Here is a 22,354-nt window from a genome sequence, read left to right as displayed (position 1 = left end):
CTGGTGAAGTGTTTCTAGGTATTCCAGGTGGTAATGACAACAGCTGGTGCAGTGTTTCTAGGTATTCCAGGTGGTAATGACAACAGCTGGTGCAGTGTTTCTAGGTATTCCAGGTGGTAATGACAACAGCTGGTGCAGTGTTTCTAGGTATTCCAGGTGGTAATAACAACAGCTGGTGAAGTGTTTCTAGGTATTCCAGGTGGTAATAACAACAGCTGGTGCAGTGTTTCTAGGTATTCCAGGTGGTAATGACAACAGCTGGTGAAGTGTTTCTAGGTATTCCAGGTGGTAATAACAACAGCTGGTGCAGTGTTTCTAGGTATTCCAGGTGGTAATAACAACAGCTGGTGCAGTGTTTCTAGGTATTCCAGGTGGTAATGACAATAGCTGGTGCAGTGTTTCTAGGTATTCCAGGTGGTAATAACAACAGATGGTGAAGTGTTTCTAGGTATTCCAGGTGGTAATAGCAACAGCTGGTGCAGTGTTTCTAGGTATTCCAGGTGGTAATAACAATAGCTGGTGCAGTGTTTCTAGGTATTCCAGGTGGTAATAACAACACCTGGTGCAGTGTTTCTAGGTATTCCAGGTGGTAATGACAATAGCTGGTGCAGTGTTTCTAGGTATTCCAGGTGGTAATAACAACAGCTGGTGCAGTGTTTCTAGGTATTCCAGGTGGTAATAACAACAGCTGGTGCAGTGTTTCTAGGTATTCCAGGTGGTAATAGCAACAGCTGGTGCAGTGTTTCTAGGTATTCCAGGTGGTAATAACAACAGCTGGTGCAGTGTTTCTAGGTATTCCAGGTGGTAATAACAACAGCTGGTGCAGTGTTTCTAGGTATTCCAGGTGGTAATAACAACAGCTGGTGCAGTGTTTCTAGGTATTCCAGGTGGTAATAGCAACAGCTGGTGCAGTGTTTCTAGGTATTCCAGGTGGTAATAACAACAGCTGGTGCAGTGTTTCTAGGTATTCCAGGTGGTAATAACAACAGCTGGTGCAGTGTTTTTAGGTATTCCAGGTGGTAATAACAACAGCTGGTGCAGTGTTTCTAGGTATTCCAGGTGGTAATAACAACAGCTGGTGCAGTGTTTCTAGGTATTCCAGGTGGTAATGACAATAGCTGGTGCAGTGTTTCTAGGTATTCCAGGTGGTAATAACAACAGCTGGTGCAGTGTTTCTAGGTATTCCAGGTGGTAATAACAGCAGCTGGTGCAGTGTTTCTAGGTATTCCAGGTGGTAATGACAATAGCTGATGCAGTGTTTCTAGGTATTCCAGGTGGTAATAACAACAGCTGGTGCAGTGTTCCCGAGTATTCCAGGTGGTAATAACAACAGCTGGTGCAGTGTTCCCGAGTATTCCAGGTGGTAATAACAACAGCTGGTGCAGTGTTTCTAGGTATTCCAGGTGGTAATAACACCAGCTGGTGCAGTGTTCCTAGGTATTCCAGGTGGTAATAACAATAGCTGCTGCAGTGTTCCTAGGTATTCCAGGTGGTAATAACAACAGCTGGTGCAGTGTTCCCGAGTATTCCAGGTGGTAATAACAACAGCTGGTGCAGTGTTCCTAGGTATTCCAGGTGGTAATAACAACAGCTGGTGCAGTGTTTCTAGGTATTCCAGGTGGTAATAACAATAGCTGCTGCAGTGTTCCTAGGTATTCCAGGTGGTAATAACAACAGCTGGTGCAGTGTTCCCGAGTATTCCAGGTGGTAATAACAACAGCTGGTGCAGTGTTTCTAGGTATTCCAGGTGGTAATAACACCAGCTGGTGCAGTGTTCCTAGGTATTCCAGGTGGTAATAACAACAGCTGGTGCAGTGTTCCCGAGTATTCCAGGTGGTAATAACAACAGCTGGTGCAGTGTTCCTAGGTATTCCAGGTGGTAATAACAACAGCTGGTGCAGTGTTCCTGGGTATTTCAGGTGGTAATAAGAGAGATAACATACCATGAGTAGCTTATTACTGATGATATACAGTACTGATAAGATGATAAATAAGACGTTAACAACACTTGGATATCTATATTGCTGAACCGCCTTGCCTGGACAAGAGGTTTCTTCAGTAGAATATCAGTCCCTCATCCTCGGTGGAAGGTGGTCAGTCCCTCAAAACTAAAGCATGGGGGAAGTAGTCAGGCTTTCTATAGTAGAGTAGAGGTGAGATGCAGCAGCTGGAGGTGACGCGTGAGATGAGGGTGGCCCACAAGTGGAAATATGTCATGATAAATATTTGCTTAGCGACACCATGGTATCCCGGTGCAGTTGAAGTCTTCTACCAATCCTTTGGTAAACAAGTGTTTATTATGACATACTTCCACTCGTGAACCACGCTCACCTCTCACGTCACCTCCAGCTGCTGCATCTCGCCTCTACTATATAAAGCCTGGCTGTCTGCCAATGACCACCTTACACAGAGGGTGAGGCACTGATTACGTGAGTATTACTGCTGCTGCTTCCAGTGCTGCATTCACCTGTGTCCGACTGAAGGAGATTGTTGCCCAGACAAAACGTTTCGCCATAGTATGAGTAGTTTTGCTGATTGTATTACATTTTATTAATAAGAGGAAGAAAGATCGTAATAGTGGTAATTTACAATCCTCAAGGCACTAAACACAGCAACCAAACTGGAATATAAGACCAACACTCAACCTACCTAACTATCACTGAACATGACATACAAGACTTGTACTGTAGTACGTGACACTGTAGTACGTGGCACTGTAGTATGTGATACTGTAGTACGTGGCACTGTAGTGTGTGGCACTGTAGTACGTGGCATTGTAGTACGTGACACTGTAGTACGTGACACTGTAGTACGTGGCATTGTAGTACGTGGCACTGTAGTGTGTGATACTGTAGTACGTGGCATTGTAGTACGTGGCACTGTAGTGTGTGATACTGTAGTACGTGGCACTGTAGTGTGTGGCACTGTAGTACGTGGCATTGTAGTACGTGGCACTGTAGTATGTGATACTGTAGTACGTGGCATTGTAGTACGTGGCACTGTAGTATGTGATACTGTAGTACGTGGCATTGTAGTACGTGGCACTGTAGTATGTGACACTGTAGTACGTGGCATTGTAGTACGTGGCACTGTAGTATGTGATACTGTAGTACGTGGCATTGTAGTACGTGGCACTGTAGTATGTGATACTGTAGTACGTGGCATTGTAGTACGTGGCACTGTAGTATGTGATACTGTAGTACGTGGCATTGTAGTACGTGGCACTGTAGTATGTGATACTGTAGTACGTGGCATTGTAGTACGTGGCACTGTAGTATGTGATACTGTAGTACGTGGCATTGTAGTACGTGGCACTGTAGTATGTGATACTGTAGTACGTGGCATTGTAGTACGTGGCACTGTAGTATGTGATACTGTAGTACGTGGCATTGTAGTACGTGGCACTGTAGTATGTGATACTGTAGTACGTGGCATTGTAGTACGTGGCACTGTAGTATGTGATACTGTAGTACGTGGCATTGTAGTACGTGGCACTGTAGTATGTGACACTGTAGTACGTGGCATTGTAGTACGTGGCACTGTAGTATGTGATACTGTAGTACGTGGCATTGTAGTACGTGGCACTGTAGTATGTGATACTGTAGTACGTGGCATTGTAGTACGTGGCACTGTAGTATGTGATACTGTAGTACGTGGCACTGTAGTATGTGATACTGTAGTACGTGGCATTGTAGTACGTGGCACTGTAGTATGTGATACTGTAGTACGTGGCATTGTAGTACGTGGCACTGTAGTATGTGATACTGTAGTACGTGGCATTGTAGTACGTGGCACTGTAGTATGTGATACTGTAGTACGTGGCATTGTAGTACGTGGCACTGTAGTATGTGATACTGTAGTACGTGGCATTGTAGTACGTGGCACTGTAGTATGTGATACTGTAGTACGTGGCATTGTAGTACGTGGCACTGTAGTATGTGATACTGTAGTACGTGGCACTGTAGTGTGTGGCACTGTAGTACGTGGCATTGTAGTACGTGGCACTGTAGTACGTGACACTGTAGTACGTGGCATTGTAGTACGTGGCACTGTAGTATGTGATACTGTAGTACGTGGCATTGTAGTACGTGGCACTGTAGTATGTGATACTGTAGTACGTGGCATTGTAGTACGTGGCACTGTAGTATGTGATACTGTAGTACGTGGCACTGTAGTATGTGATACTGTAGTACGTGGCATTGTAGTACGTGGCACTGTAGTATGTGATACTGTAGTACGTGGCACTGTAGTATGTGGCACTGTAGTACGTGGCACTGTAGTACGTGGCACTGTAGTACGTGACACTGTAGTACGTGGCACTGCAGTATGTGGCACTGTAGTATGTGACACTGTAGTACTTGGCACTGTAGCATGACACTGTAGTACGTGGCATTGTAGTACGTGGCACTGTAGTATGTGATACTGTAGTACGTGGCATTGTAGTACGTGGCACTGTAGTATGTGATACTGTAGTACGTGGCATTGTAGTACGTGGCACTGTAGTATGTGATACTGTAGTACGTGGCATTGTAGTACGTGGCACTGTAGTATGTGATACTGTAGTACGTGGCATTGTAGTACGTGGCACTGTAGTATGTGATACTGTAGTACGTGGCATTGTAGTACGTGGCACTGTAGTATGTGATACTGTAGTACGTGGCATTGTAGTACGTGGCACTGTAGTATGTGATACTGTAGTACGTGGCATTGTAGTACGTGGCACTGTAGTATGTGATACTGTAGTACGTGGCATTGTAGTACGTGGCACTGTAGTATGTGATACTGTAGTACGTGGCATTGTAGTACGTGGCACTGTAGTATGTGACACTGTAGTACGTGGCATTGTAGTACGTGGCACTGTAGTATGTGATACTGTAGTACGTGGCATTGTAGTACGTGGCACTGTAGTATGTGATACTGTAGTACGTGGCATTGTAGTACGTGGCACTGTAGTATGTGATACTGTAGTACGTGGCACTGTAGTATGTGATACTGTAGTACGTGGCATTGTAGTACGTGGCACTGTAGTATGTGATACTGTAGTACGTGGCATTGTAGTACGTGGCACTGTAGTATGTGATACTGTAGTACGTGGCATTGTAGTACGTGGCACTGTAGTATGTGATACTGTAGTACGTGGCATTGTAGTACGTGGCACTGTAGTATGTGATACTGTAGTACGTGGCATTGTAGTACGTGGCACTGTAGTATGTGATACTGTAGTACGTGGCATTGTAGTACGTGGCACTGTAGTATGTGATACTGTAGTACGTGGCACTGTAGTGTGTGGCACTGTAGTACGTGGCATTGTAGTACGTGGCACTGTAGTACGTGACACTGTAGTACGTGGCATTGTAGTACGTGGCACTGTAGTATGTGATACTGTAGTACGTGGCATTGTAGTACGTGGCACTGTAGTATGTGATACTGTAGTACGTGGCATTGTAGTACGTGGCACTGTAGTATGTGATACTGTAGTACGTGGCACTGTAGTATGTGATACTGTAGTACGTGGCATTGTAGTACGTGGCACTGTAGTATGTGATACTGTAGTACGTGGCACTGTAGTATGTGGCACTGTAGTACGTGGCACTGTAGTACGTGGCACTGTAGTACGTGACACTGTAGTACGTGGCACTGCAGTATGTGGCACTGTAGTATGTGACACTGTAGTACTTGGCACTGTAGCATGACACTGTAGTACGTGGCATTGTAGTACGTGGCACTATAGTACGTGGCACTGTAGTACGTGGCACTATACTACGTGGCACTGTAGTACGTGGCGAATGCATGCAACTTCTTAATTCATGAAGGATTTAAATTTGAGAATCCTGAAGGAGGGTTACCAAGCCAGTGCCGGAATAACGAGAGTTGAACTACGAAGACAGGATAACAGAAGTGATGAGAGAACCAGCAGAGACATTCGTATCTTCACTGTGTACAAGATTCATTAAGGAACAAGTGTTTCCTGACGCGGCTCTTGCACTGCCTCTCCATTGACGGAATTGTTTATATTTCTTTGGTTCACATGAAATTTTAGTCTGGGTTGTGTCCCCTCGTCTTGTTCCTTCCGTCATCATTATATTTAGTTTTTAAAGAGATGGAATGGGCAGATGACGAAAAGTTCCAGTATCGGGTCCTCTTGTGTGACTGCAGTGACATTAGAGGCACGTAAATTCCTCAGTCTTCTAATAACATGTTCATTTTTCAACTATAATCTACTTTGTCTATAATTATTATCGCATTTGCTTTGTCTGTTTCGTAAGGTGAAGTCCAGGATCTTTCCTTAATTCATGGTATAACTTAATAAATATTTGAGGACAATTGTGTTGTGGAGGTCTGAGTTGCGCTCAGACCTCTGCAACACAATTGTGCGTGATCCTCTTCAGTTGAAGAGGATCACGCAAAACTTTCCATACTAAAATATTATGTATATCTGTCTCCTTCCCTTATTCTCTCTCTCTTTGTACCTGTCTACCTCCTTCCATTCCTTCCTTGCAATTTCCTCCCTGCCTTAGTCCCTCTAACATCTATCTCCCTTGATCTCCCTCATAACGAGACGGAAATATACGAATCAATCCCCCTCCTGTGTTTCCTTCTCCATGTTGGTTATTACTGAGCACTGACAAGTGTTCATCACACTTTAGTTATTCTTATAATAACTGAGATGATCAATGGCATCATAGGTAGGAACAATACTCTTAAGAATCACATAGAATGTCATCCAAGTGGTCACATATATGCAAATATGATGATTTGGTTTAGGCAGGTGGCAGCTTGCTGGAGTAAGATAAGTATTACACATTCTCTTTGTACCGCGCGAGCTGCGCCTCTGGAGTAGAGCTCCAGCTCCTGGACCTCTTTTTAACGTCCTGGTGTAAGTGCTTCATAGTCTATTGAGTTGTTATTATATAAAAATTTTATTCCGTTTATGGACCTTGCCTCCGCTGCTTCCTGAGCTGCCTTGTGCTCTGATATTTGTTCCTCTTGTGCATACTCCAGGTAAGTGTATCCTCCAGGTAAGTGTATCCTCCAGGTAAGTGTATCCTCCAGGTAAGTGTATCCTCCAGGTAAGTGTATCCTCCAGGTAAGTGTATTTTCCAGGTAAGTGTATCCTCCAGGTAAGTGTATCCTCCAGGTAAGTGTATCCTCCAGGTAAGTGTATCCTCCAGGTAAGTGTATTTTCCAGGTAAGTGTATCCTCCAGGTAAGTGTATCCTCCAGGTAAGTGTATCCTCCAGGTAAGTGTATCCTCCAGGTAAGTGTATCCTCCAGGTAAGTGTATCCTCCAGGTAAGTGTATCCTCCAGGTAAGTGTATTTTCCAGGTAAGTGTATCCTCCAGGTAAGTGTATCCTCCAGGTAAGTGTATCCTCCAGGTAAGTGTATCCTCCAGGTAAGTGTATCCTCCAGGTAAGTGTATCCTCCAGGTAAGTGTATCCTCCAGGTAAGTGTATTTTCCAGGTAAGTGTATCCTCCAGGTAAGTGTATCCTCCAGGTAAGTGTATCCTCCAGGTAAGTGTATCCTCCAGGTAAGTGTATTTTCCAGGTAAGTGTATCCTCCAGGTAAGTGTATCCTCCAGGTAAGTGTATCCTCCAGGTAAGTGTATCCTCCAGGTAAGTGTATCCTCCAGGTAAGTGTATCCTCCAGGTAAGTGTATCCTCCAGGTAAGTGTATTTTCCAGGTAAGTGTATCCTCCAGGTAAGTGTATCCTCCAGGTAAGTGTATCCTCCAGGTAAGTGTATCCTCCAGGTAAGTGTATTTTCCAGGTAAGTGTATCCTCCAGGTAAGTGTATTCTCCAGGTAAGTGTATCCTCCACGTAAGTGTATCCTCCAGGTAAGTGTATTCTCCGGGTAAGTGTATTCTCCAGGTAAGTGTATCCTCCAGGTAAGTGTATCCTCCAGGTAAGTGTATCCTCTTGATCAGTATACCCTCCAGGTTTGTAGATGGATGATTCAGAGAACCATTTATCATACCCTCCAGGTCATTGTACCCTCCAAGTTAGTGTATTCTCCAGGTGAGTGTACCCTCCAGGTGAGTATCATCCAGGATGGCGGCACCTAGCTGGGATGACAGCACCTAGTTAGGAAGGCAGTACCTAATTCGGATGACAGCACATAGTTAGGATAGTAGCACCTATTTAGAATAGCATCACCTAGTTAGGATAGCATCACCTAGTTAGGATGGCAGCACCTAGTTAGGATGGCAGTACCTACTTAGGATGGTCGACTCCACCTGGAAGACTAACCATGCTTCTGGCTAACTAAGATGACACGTAGGTGTGTGGGTTTGTATGACGTGTATCCAGTACAGGACACATGCCCCAGTGATGAGTGTTAATGTACTCTTGTTAGTGCAGTCGAGTAGCATAACAATTGTCACTAAGGAATCCTGCCTGTCAGAGTGTTGTCAGGTGGCAGGTCACTAACCGCAGGTAGTTTATATGTGGTAAGTGAGGTGTAGGTTAGGTTACGCTAGGTTAGGACGGGGAATTATTTTCTCAGATGTGTGATGTTACCATGGTTGTTTAATGTAATTAGAGACAAAGGTTGAGAAAGAAGTGAACAGTAGGGTGTCGGGGAGAAGTGTGGGGTTAAAAAATAACGAATTTGATATAAAGTGGGTGTCACAGTTGCTCTTTTGCTACTTAAACATTGACGGAAACCGACCAAGTGAAAAGTAAAGTCGGTGGTAGCAGAGAATTCCTTCAACACAGCGCCTGGGCCCAGGCTGACCATCAAGTCTACAGGAACAAGCAAACACTACCGACCCGTAAAGCCAAGGAGCACCTGGAGGTCAGGCTCAAAGGAAGGCAGGTCACACACACACGAGGTCACGAAACTGCGAGATCAAACACAGCGGTTGCTTGTCCTCGTATGTGACCTGTCTTTCTCCGGGTCTGGCCTGCTAGTGCTCCTCTCCTTTACGGGTCGGTACGTCTGTTCCTGTAACCTTGAAGGTCAGTCTTAGGCGAGGCCTAACACTGACCTCCCTACTGCCAGTCATCATTTTTTACAGTTATCTTTTAGGAGATTCTGAAGCCACAAAGGTAGGTAGAGGAATTTCGGAGGTTATGTAAAGAAGGAAATTTAAAGGGAATATAGGAAAGCTTAAGGTGATAAGGGGAACAAAAATTCTAGGTAAAGAAAGACTGGATATCAGACTGGAGGGAGTATGGAGGAGGTAAATGTGATCAGATAATTAGAAGTGGACTGATCGGAGAATTGAGCTGTGAAAGATGAGGTGATAACAAGAAGTTGAAGAAAATAATGTTAGGTGGTACGTTGACGTTGCTGTGGAGACAAAGAACCTTATTCATTGAGGCAAATAGAGAAATGTACCAGAGTACAGTGGTACCGACACTGTTACATAGGTGTGAAGCATGGACTTTACACGTTGCAGCGAGGAGGAAGATAGTGGCAGGAGAGATGTCGTGTGTGAAGGCAATATGTAGTGTGAACTTTACGTAGAAAATTCGAAACTTGAAGAGCAGGAGGCCAAGGAGAAGATTGTTAAAGTGATTTGAGCATATAAAAAGATTGGAAGAAAATAGGATAATTAAGATGGTATGTAAATCCGTGATGGAGGGAAGGATGGGTACGTGTCATCCAAGAAAAGTTGATCGTGTTGGATAGGAGTTAGAGAAGGGAAGCAGATTTTATAATTTGACATGCTATTGGAGTGTGAGCAAGTTAAATAAACATCTATGAAAGGAATTCAGGGAAAATGGTTAGCCGGACTTGAATCCTGGATGTGGGGAGAAGAGTGCCTGCACTCTGAAGGAGGAGATCGGGGGGGGGGGATGTTGTGGGTCACAGGGTCATCAGAACTGTGATATCAGCACACTTCTAACAAGACAGCGATTGAATGAATGATGGTGACAGTGTTTCTTTATTTTGGGAGTCAACCTGCCTCGGCGAGAGACACCTGGTATTTTAAAATAATTATAATTTAAACGAGAATCAGTTACTAACATCAAGTTTTTATTAAAATTGAAAAAAAAGTAATATGGTTGGTTTCAGCAGAGGTGGGATTTAAATCCCCTCCACTCCATTAAAGGCTCCAGCTTCCCTCAGATTTAAACTCACTGTGATGCCTAAGTTCTTCTGGGTAATCCCATTAAATCCCCCATCATCTGGAGTAATTACTGGGAGCCAACTGTACCATGCACCAGTTGACCCTCTCTCTCTCTCTCTCTCTCTCTCTCTCTCTCTCTCTCTCTCTCTCTCTCCCTGTCTCTCTCTCTCACTCTCTCTCTCTCTCTCGCTCGCTCTCTCTCTCTCTCTCTCTCTCTCTCTCTCTCTCTCTCTCTCTCTCTCTCTCTCTCTCTCTCTCTCTCTCTCTCTCTCTCTCTCTCTCTCTCTCTCTCTCTCTCTCTCTCTCTCTTCTTCTAGCAAACGGGAATTTTTTCCTCTAGCTGGAGAGATATTTTTAAGCTAACTTTATAATAATAATAATAATAATAATAATAATAATAATAATAATAATAATAATAATAATAATAATAATAATAATAATAACAATAATAATAATAATAATAATAATAATAATAATAACAATAATAATAATAATAATAATAATAATAATAATAATAATAACAATAATAATAATAACAATAATAATAATAATAATAATAATAATAATAACAATAATAATAATAATAATAATAATAATAATAATAATAATAATAATAATAATAATAATAATAATAACAATAATAATGCATACACAGAGACGCTCTGTTCACCCTACGGTGATAACACCTGTGTCATCATGAGAGGTTATGTGATAACACCTGTGTCATCATGAGAAATTATGTGATAACACCTGTGTCATCATGAGAGGTTATGTGATAACACCTGTGTCATCATGAGAAGTTATGTGATAACACCTGTGTCATCATGAGAGGTTATGTGATAACACCTGTGTCATCATGAGAGGTTATGTGATAACACCTGTGTCATCATGAGAGGTTATGTGATAACACCTGTGTCATCATGAGAGGTTATGTGATAACACCTGTGTCATCATGAGAGGTTATGTGATAACACCTGTGTCATCATGAGAGGTTATGTGATAACACCTGTATCATGAGAGGTTATGTGATAACACCTGTGTCATCATGAGAGGTTATGTGATAACACCTGTGTCATCATGAGAGGTTATGTGATAACACCTGTGTCATCATGAGAGGTTATGTGATAACACCTGTGTCATCATGAGAGGTTATGTGATAACATGAGAGGTTATGTGATAACACCTGTGTCATCATGAGAGGTTATGTGATAACACCTGTATCATGAGAGGTTATGTGATAACACCTGTGTCATCATGAGAGGTTATGTGATAACACCTGTGTCATCATGAGAGGTTATGTGATAACACCTGTGTCATCATGAGAGGTTATGTGATAACACCTGTGTCATCATGAGAGGTTATGTGATAACACCTGTGTCATCATGAGAGGTTATGTGATAACACCTGTGTCATCATGAGAGGTTATGTGATAACACCTGTGTCATCATGAGAGGTTATGTGATAACACCTGTGTCATCATGAGAGGTTATGTGATAACACCTGTGTCATCATGAGAGGTTATGTGATAACACCTGTGTCATCATGAGAAGTTATGTGATAACACCTGTGTCATCATGAGAGGTTATGTGATAACACCTGTGTCATCATGAGAGGTTATGTGATAACACCTGTGTCATCATGAGAGGTTATGTGATAACACCTGTGTCATCATGAGAGGTTATGTGATAACACCTGTGTCATCATGAGAGGTTATGTGATAACACATGTGTCATCATGAGAGGTTATGTGATAACACCTGTGTCATCATGAGAGGTTATGTGATAACACCTGTGTCATCATGAGAGGTTATGTGATAACACCTGTGTCATCATGAGAGGTTATGTGATAACACCTGTGTCATCATGAGAGGTTATGTGATAACACCTGTATCATGAGAGGTTATGTGATAACACCTGTGTCATCATGAGAGGTTATGTGATAACACCTGTGTCATCATGAGAGGTTATGTGATAACACCTGTGTCATCATGAGAGGTTATGTGATAACACCTGTGTCATCATGAGAGGTTATGTGATAACACCTGTGTCATCATGAGAGGTTATGTGATAACACCTGTGTCATCATGAGAGGTTATGTGATAACACCTGTGTCATCATGAGAGGTTATGCAACAACCGTCTCTATGTCCAGGAGATATTATATAGAAATGGTAAAAATAAAGATGACAGGAATTATTCCTATATAAAACAAGGAGTGAATACGGGTGAGGTTTGAACTCGCGGCGAGTGAGTCGTAAAACTCCAGGCCAGCGCGTAACCCACTGGGCCAGGATCACACGCTGACTGATGTCCAGGAGGCCGTGAAGTCAATAATCCATAAAAAGTTCACAAATTATGTTACTTAATCTGCGAGGAGGGAAGACCATTAACGTAGCTATTCCTGCAACCTCAAACAGGTAATTAAAATTGTTAATTTTGCAGAGGGAAGTGTTTCTTTCACCCCTTCAACGCCAGCACTTTGTGCAGTGTTGTGAAGGCAGTTTAGGGCCACTACTGCTTTTCGCATGTGTTGTGAAGGCAGTTTAGGGCCACTACTGCTTTTCGCATGTGTTGTGAAGGCAGTTTAGGGCCACTACTGCTTTTCGCATGTGTTGTGAAGGCAGTTTATGTAAACTGCCGCAAGGTGGGTAAATCTTTTGAACAGGTGGTGAATCATGTGACGAATTTGTTGATAAACACTCGATATTAATAATCAGTCACAGATAATATAAAAAAAATTTTGCTGAAAATAAGTGTACAAGAACCGAGGGAAAATTTCAGTGAAGAATGAATGAGAGAGAGTGAGTGAATGTGAGACAGACAAGTAGTGGAGTGGACACACAGACTCTGCCGAGTGGACACACACACTCTGCCGAGTGGACACACAGACTCTGCCGAGTGGACACACAGACTCTGCTGAGTGGACACACAGACTGCCGAGTGGACACACAGACTCTGCCGAGTGGACACACAGACTCTGCCGAGTGGACACACAGACTCTGCCGAGTGGACACACTCGTACGCATTCACGTACAAACAGTGTTTAATTCTTCATTACAGACCGTAGGAGACAGATGCTACGAACCTTCAACACCAGGAAGAAGCTTGAGGATAGTGTCCAGCATCACCTGGAGATGCATCAGATGAGTAACATCGGTGGTGTATGAGAGACTGTTGTGTAGGAGTATCCCAGGAGATAAACACTTTCTGAGATACTCACACCAGCCCATCAGACACTAACAATCATTCCACCGTCTATGTCACTTAGATCACATTTCTTCACCATTCTCATGTTCAGTGGAACAATAACTGACCACGTGTGGCCACGTGACTGGCTGATTAGATATTTGCATTAACGAATAGGTGTAACTAATAAAGCGGCCACTGAGTGTATACCCCTCCACGGGTACATGTACTAATCCTATCATTGTACTCACATCAAGAGAAGGTAATAATCGTGACACGAACGAAAATGGACTCAACGAAAGACAGGAAATTCGTAACATGTAAAAATCACAATAACATTACGATATTTTAATAAAATATTATATTCAAACAGACCCTTAAGTTTAACTATTGTTGAAATAATCATTGTTCACCTTCACTACTTGCAAACTAATGAATAAATGCTACTAATTATTATTATTATTATTATTACGTGGGTAAGAAAGAGAGAAGCTGGTTGAGATTATGTAGTTAAACGGGAATGAAAAGTAATCAGGTTGGAGCCAAGAAAAAGGATAGTTCGTGTTCCCTGGATCAAGAGCCCTTCACTGGCATCAGGACACATCCCCAGAGAGAAAAAAGATTAGTAATATAGACGAGACAGAGAGACTGATACTTCAGAAATTTAAGATTCGGAAATAATACGACGGAATATGATAATTAACTGATTTGACTACAGTGTTATATCCAGAACTATGTGTTATATCCAGAACTATGTGTTATATCCAGAACTATGTGTTATATCCAGAACTATGTGTTATATCCAGAACTATGTGTTATATCCAGAACTATGTGTTATATCCAGAACTATGTGTTATATCCAGAACTATGTGTTATATCCAGAACTATGTGTTATATCCAGAACTATGTGTTATATCCAGAACTATGTGTTATATCCAGAACTATGTGTTATATCCAGAACTATGTGTTATATCCAGAACTATGTGTTATATCCAGAACTATGTATTATATCCAGAACTATGTATTATATCCAGAACTATGTGTTATATCCAGAACTATGTGTTATATCCAGAACTATGTGTTATATCCAGAACTATGTGTTATATCCAGAACTATGTGTTATATCCAGAACTATGTGTTATATCCAGAACTATGTGTTATATCCAGAACTATGTGTTATATCCAGAACTATGTGTTATATCCAGAACTATGTGTTATATCCAGAACTATGTGTTATATCCAGAACTATGTGTTATATCCAGAACTATGTATTATATCCAGAACTATGTATTATATCCAGAACTATGTGTTATATCCAGAACTATGTGTTATATCCAGAACTATGTGTTATATCCAGAACTATGTGTTATATCCAGAACTACGTGTTATATCCAGAACTATGTGTTATATCCAGAACTATGTGTTATATCCAGAACTATGTGTTATATCCAGAACTATGTGTTATATCCAGAACTATGTGTTATATCCAGAACTATGTGTTATATCCAGAACTATGTGTTATATCCAGAACTATGTGTTATATCCAGAACTATGTATTACATCCAGAACTATGTATTACATCCAGAACTATGTATTACATCCAGAACTATGTATTACATCCAGAACTATGTATTACATCCAGAACTATGTATTACATCCAGAATTATATATTACATCCAGAACTATATAATATAACCAAGACATCCATAACTATATAATATAACCATGACATCCAGGACTATATAATATAACCAAAACATCCAGGACTATATAATATAACCAAGACATCCATAACTATATAATATAACCAAAACATACAGGACTATATAATATAACCATGACATCCAGAACTATATAATATAACCACGACATCAAGAACTATATAATATAACCAAGACATCCATAACTATATAATATAACCATGACATCCATAACTATATAATATAACCAAGACATCCAGAACTATATAATATAACCAAGACATCCATAACTATATAATATAACCAAGACATCCAGGACTATATAATATAACCAAGACATCCATAACTATATAATATAACCAAGACATCCAGGACTATATAATATAACCAAGACATCCATAACTATATAATATAACCAAGACATCCAGGACTATATAATATAACCAAGACATCCAGGACTATATAATATAACCAAGACATCCATAACTATATAATATAACCAAGACATCCATAACTATATAATATAACCATGACATCCATAACTATATAATATAACCATGACATCCATAACTATATAATATAACCATGACATCCATAACTATATAATATAACCATGACATCCATAACTATATAATATAACCATGACATCCATAACTATATAATATAACCATGACATCCATAACTATATAATATAACCATGACATCCATAACTATATAATATAACCATGACATCCATAACTATATAATATAACCATGACATCCATAACTATATAATATAACCATGACATCCATAACTATATAATATAACCATGACATCCAGAACTATATAATATAACCAAGACATCCAGAACTATATAATATAACCAAGACATCCAGGTCTATATAATATAACCAAGACATCCAGGACTATATAATATAACCAAGACATCCAGGACTATATAATATAACCAAGACATCCAGAACTATATAATATAACCAAGACATCCAGGACTATATAATATAACCAAGACATCCAGAACTATATAATATAACCATGACATCCAGAACTATATAATATAACCAAGACATCCAGAACTATATAATATAACCATGACATCCAGAACTATATAATATAACCAAGACATCCAGAACTATATAATATAACCATGACATCCAGAACTATATAATATAACCATGACATCCAGAACTATATAATATAACCATGACATCCAGAACTATATAATATAACCATGACATCCAGAACTATATAATATAACCATGACATCCAGAACTATATAATATAACCATGACATCCAGAACTATATAATATAACCAAGACATCCAGAACTATATAATATAACCATGACATCCAGAACTATATAATATAACCAAGACATCCAGAACTATATAATATAACCATGACATCCAGAACTATATAATATAACCATGACATCCAGAACTATATAATATAACCATGACATCCAGAACTATATAATATAACCATGACATCCAGGACTATATAATATAACCATGACATCCAGAACTATATAATATAACCATGACATCCAGGACTATATAATATAACCAAGACATCCAGGACTATATAATATAACCATGACATCCAGAACTATATAATATAACCATGACATCCAGGACTATATAATATAACCATGACATCCAGGACTATATAATATAACCAAGACATCCAGAACTATATAATATAACCAAGACATCCAGAACTATATAATATAACCATGACATCCAGGACTATATAATATAACCATGACATCCAGGACTATATAATATAACCATGACATCCAGAACTATATAATATAACCATGACATCCAGGACTATATAATATAACCATGACATCCAGAACTATATAATATAACCAAGACATCCAGAACTATATAATATAACCATGACATCCAGAACTATATAATATAACCATGACATCCAGAACTATATAATATAACCAAGACATCCAGAACTATATAATATAACCAAGACATCCAGAACTATATAATATAACCAAGACATCCAGAATTATATAATATAACCAAGACATCCAGAACTATATAACCAAGACATCCAGCAGTAATATAGTCACTATATCTGTCAACTTTAAAAGTTAAATATTCGTTACAGTAAACATTTGATAAAAAATATAACATTAGCCAACAAAATTGATCTTTTTATCAAGTTGAGAAACCAAATTGTTCATTTTAACTTTAATAAATTGATGATAAATCTGGTTTAGTCTATCACGTCAAACTTTAAGAAATATTAAGATCAACATTTTTCTATTTAAGGTTGAAGAGCCAGGTGGTATATACTAAAAAAAAAAACTCTGTTTATGTAGGCTTTTTCGTTAATTTTCCCCACAAAATATAAGTGTGTGTAGGCAGCAGCAGCAGTGAGGCTGCTTGACAGTCATGGTGTAGGCAGCAGCAGCGAGGCTGCCTGACAGTCATGGTGTAGTCAGCAGCAGCGAGGCTGCCTGATAGTCATGGTGTAGTCAGCAGCAGCGAGGCTGCCTGATAGTCATGGTGTAGGCAGCAGCAGCGAGGCTGCCTGACAGTCATGGTGTAGTCAGCAGCAGCGAGGCTGCCTGATAGTCATGGTGTAGGCAGCAGCAGCGAGGCTGCCTGATAGTCATGGTGTAGGCAGCAGCAGCGAGGCTGCCTGACAGTCATGGTGTAGGCAGCAGGAGCGAGGCTGCCTGACAGTCATGGTGTAGGCAGCAGCAGCGAGGCTGCCTGACAGTCATGGTGTAGGCAGCAGCAGCGAGGCTGCCTGACAGTCATGGTGTAGGCAGCAGGAGCGAGGCTGCCTGATAGTCATGGTGTAGGCAGCAGCAGCGAGGCTGCCTGATAGTCATGGTGTAGGCAGCAGCAGCGAGGCTACCTGATAGTCATGGTGTAGGCAGCAGCAGCGAGGCTACCTGATAGTCATGGTGTAGGCAGCAGCAGCGAGGCTGCCTGACAGTCATGGTGTAGGCAGCAGCAGCGAGGCTGGCTGACAGTCATGGCTGTTAAACACCAATAAACAGCAGATCGGAGAGAGGAGCTTACCAGTGTTTGACTTTGTTAATGGTTCAAGTAGGACCGAAACGTCGTGGTAAACTCCTCTCTCCTGTGTGCGGGTTATTTGTATATTGTTCCAGTCACGGTATTGTCCCGTGTTGTTCTTCCCGTATTGCAACCATTGTTAGCCAGGGTAATCAATCAGCTAAAGTTGCGGAAATTCACAATCACAGGAAGCGCATTTGCTGGAGCAAAGGCGCTTCCTGTGATTGTATTTGCTTGGACCCCCTTCTTTTTTCTGCAACACTGCAAGCTCTTGATGTGTAGATTGCAACACGAAAGGCTTAGAGCTATCATACAACTCCCCCAGTGGTTGTTTTGTATCTTGTATCGATTGTTCGTGATTTCTGAATAACACACACACACACACACACACACACACACACACACACACACACACACACACACACACACACACACACATATATATATATATATATATATATATATATATATATATATATATATATATATATATATATATATATGTATATATATATATATATATATTTATATATATATATATTTATATATATATATATATATATATATATATATATATATATATATATATATAGAGATATATATATATAGATATATATATATATATAGAGAGAGAGAGAGAGAGAGAGAGAGAGAGAGAGAGAGAGAGAGAGAGAGAGAGAGAGAGAGAGAGAGAGGGAGAGAGAGAATGTCGAACCTTGTATATGCACCCTAGCTAATTGGATGGATGGTAATCAGGAGGAAGGCAGCAGCCAGGGTCAGGGCACAACTGGCAGTGCTTGGAGCACCAAGTATCCATCCTGTTTACAAGGTTCGTTGCTTGAACACTAATGGTATCCTCAACAAACTTGACGGCTGACCTGGCTCGGGATGTCCTCCCGGGAAAATTAACGATCTTTGAGCCACTTTAAGCATCTGAACCCATTATAATAATTCTCATCCCATTGCCTATTATAATAATCTCAATAAGAGGAAAAGCTACCGGAACGATTCCACATATTCCCGAGGTAGGTCCTCCACACGCAGCTGGGAATCTCACAAACCACCTGGAAACAAAGATAAATCAAGATACCAGTATCCTCGATGCTCCATCCACCATCAAGGCATGACTCAACTTGCTACTCTGACAATGTTTGCTTTGTGATGAATGGTTTGAAAAACCGACAAGTTGAAGACTGAGACACTTATGCAGCATATGGGAATCTTTATTCAGGAAACGTTTCGCCACACAGTGGACTGATGAAGCCACTCTGTGGCGAAACGTTTCCTGAATAAAGATTCCCATATGCTGCATAAGTGTCTCAGTCTTCAACTTGTCGGTTTTTCAAACCATTCATCACAACTGTCGGACACTGCAGCATCATGGGATCTTGTTACAAAGAATTCTTCAACACTTGTTCAACCTTCGGACGAAGACCTACTTCGACTAGTGGATGGTACCACTATGACCCCGCCTCCGCCTGCTTCACCTCACCTCTCTACAGTATATAAGCCACTTCTACGGCCCTATGCTGTACATTCTACAAGATTGATGGACTGAACACATCGACTCCAGGCTGAGGGACTGATTACCTCATACTCCTCCTCTCCTTACGCCTTCCTCTTTGTATTGGACTGATGAAGCCACTGTGTGGCGAAACGTTTCCTGAATAAAGATTCCCATATGCTGCATAAGTGTCTCAGTCTTCAATGTTTGCTTTGTCGTGTTGGCCAGAGGCAGCAAGTCACTAGCCTCGACGATCACCGGATCATTAATACATTTCCCCAGAACTGACAACCTGAGCAGCCTTTCTCATCAACACAAAAGGGAAAGAGAAAGACCTAACAGTCTCTCCAGTGACGGGGAGATAATCAGAGTGCAGGTGAGCAAAACAAAAATGGAGAGGACGATAGAGTTGGGGCAATCAGGGTAATCAGGGAGAACCCTGAATTGCCCAGAGAATTAGAAAATCAAAAAGAAAAATTGACGAAGAAGTAATGGAAGCTTTATGTTCGACCATCTTAAAGGCACTTCAAGACGACGACGATTGATGGAGATGGAGAGAAGTGAGAAATTCAAGAATATTCCAGACGATGTGGGAGGTAATTAGGCAGGTATGAGAGAGTTCCTGAATGGAGTTCAGTGGGAAAGAGAAATAGGATGCATGACAGTACATGACATGACATGGAAGTTACTCAAGATTTTCCTGGAAGTTACTGACAGATTTGTACTAATGAGGAAGGAAGAAAATTTTAAGTACAGAGAGAGGCCATGGTACAGACACACGTAGACAGAGACATAGATACAGGCACAGACCACTCACACACACACACACACACACACACACACACACACACACACACACACACACACACACACACACACACACATACACACACAGTGGAGGCGGGAACCATACATAGTTTTAAGGCGAGGTATGATAAAGCTCATGGAGCAGGGAGAGAGAGGACCTAGTAGCAATCAGTGAAGAAGCGGCGCCAGGAGCTGTGACTCGACCCCTGCAACCACAAATAGGTGAGTACAAATAGGTGAGTACACACACACACACATACACACACACACACACACACACACACACACTGAGTTATAGAAGACAAATGCAGTTCCAGTTTTCAGGAAAGGAGTCAGACAGGCAGCATTAAACTACAGACCTGTGTCACTGACATGTATAATATGCAAAGTCACTGAGAAGATTATCAGAAGAAGAGTGGCAGAGCACATTGTAAACATTATGGTCATACAAAGCAGTCAGCACGGCTTCAGTGATGGAAAATCCTGTGTCACAAAACTACCTGAGTTCTATCAGAAGGTAGGAGAATTAAGACAGGAAAGAGAGGAATGGGTAGGTTGCATCTTTTTGGACTGTAAGAAGGTTTTCGACACAGTACCACACAAGAGATTGGTTCAAAAGCAAGAGAAGCAGGAATAGTAGTAGGGAAAGTACTGTAGTGGATCAAGGAATACCTGACAGGAAGGAAAAAACGAGTATTGGTAAGAGACAAGATGTCGAGTGGAGTTCCACAAGGGTCAGTCCTAGGTCGGGTGCTGTTTCCTGTATATGTGAATGACATGACGGAAGGGATAGATTCTGAGGTGTCCCTGATCGCAGACGATGTGAAGCTAATGAGGAGAATACAAGCCGCCGAGGATCAGGTAAGCCTGCAAGGGTATCTGGACAGGCTGGAAGCCTCATCCGCTAAATGGCTCCTGGATTTTAACCACGCCAAGTTCAAAGTTAGGAAGCTTGAGGAAGGATAAAGGAGACTGCAGACGGAGTACAGTCTAAGAGCTCAAAGGCTGCAAAACTCACTCAAAAAAAAAAAAAGGATCTTGGGGTGAGCATCATACCGGGACATCTCCTGAGGTGCACATCAACCAAATAACTGCTGCAGCATCTGGGCTCCTGGCAAACCTGAGAATAGCATTTCAACATTTAATTAAGGGTTCATTCACGAGTTTGTACACCATGTACCCTAGACCCACACTGGGGTATGCAGCACCAGTATGGAACCCACACCTGGTCCAAAACGTCAAGAAATCAGATAAAGTTCAAAGTGCAAAGGTTTGCAATAAGACTAGTCCCGGAGGTGAGGGTTATGTCCTACGAGGAGAGAATAAGGCAACTCGACTTGATAACAATGAAGGACAGGAGGGGTAGAGGGGACATGATAATAACATATAAAATACGGAGAGAAATTGATACGATGGATAGGGACAGAGATGTGACGCAGCAACAAGGGGTCATAGCTGGAGGTTGAAAAGATAGATGAATCACAGGGATGTTAGGAAGTACTTCTTCAGTCATCGAGTTGTCAGGAAGCGGAACAGTCTGGAAATTATGTAGTGGAGGCAGGACCCATACATAGCTTTAAGAAGAGGTACGATAAAGCTCATGGAGCAGGGAGAGAGTGGCCCTAGTAGCGATCAGCGATGAGGCGGGGTCAGGAGCTATGAATCGACCCCTGCAACCACAAATAGGTGAGAGCACATGCACACAGAGGACATTATTTTTATAAGCAAAAAGAAGCGCTAAACCACAAAGAGTCAAACAGCAGATGACGGAGAGAAATTTATAACAAGTGATGGTGTTGTGGTGTTCCCTGGCGCCAGCAAGTGTTGTGGTGTTCCCTGGCGCCAGCAAGTGTTGTGGTGTTCCCTGGCGCCAGCAAGTGTTGTGGTGTTCCCTGGCGCCAGCAAGTGTTGTGGTGTTACCTGGCGCTAGCAAGTGTTGTGGTGTTACCTGGGACCAGCAAGTGTTGTGGTGTTCCCTGGCGCCAGCAAGTGTTGTGGTGTTCCCTGGGACCAGCAAGTGTTGTGGTGTTCC

Source organism: Cherax quadricarinatus, chromosome 30 (genome assembly GCF_038502225.1).
Source record: "Cherax quadricarinatus isolate ZL_2023a chromosome 30, ASM3850222v1, whole genome shotgun sequence".
Classification (NCBI taxonomy): domain Eukaryota; kingdom Metazoa; phylum Arthropoda; class Malacostraca; order Decapoda; family Parastacidae; genus Cherax; species Cherax quadricarinatus.
Note: the sequence above shows the minus strand (reverse complement) of the source record.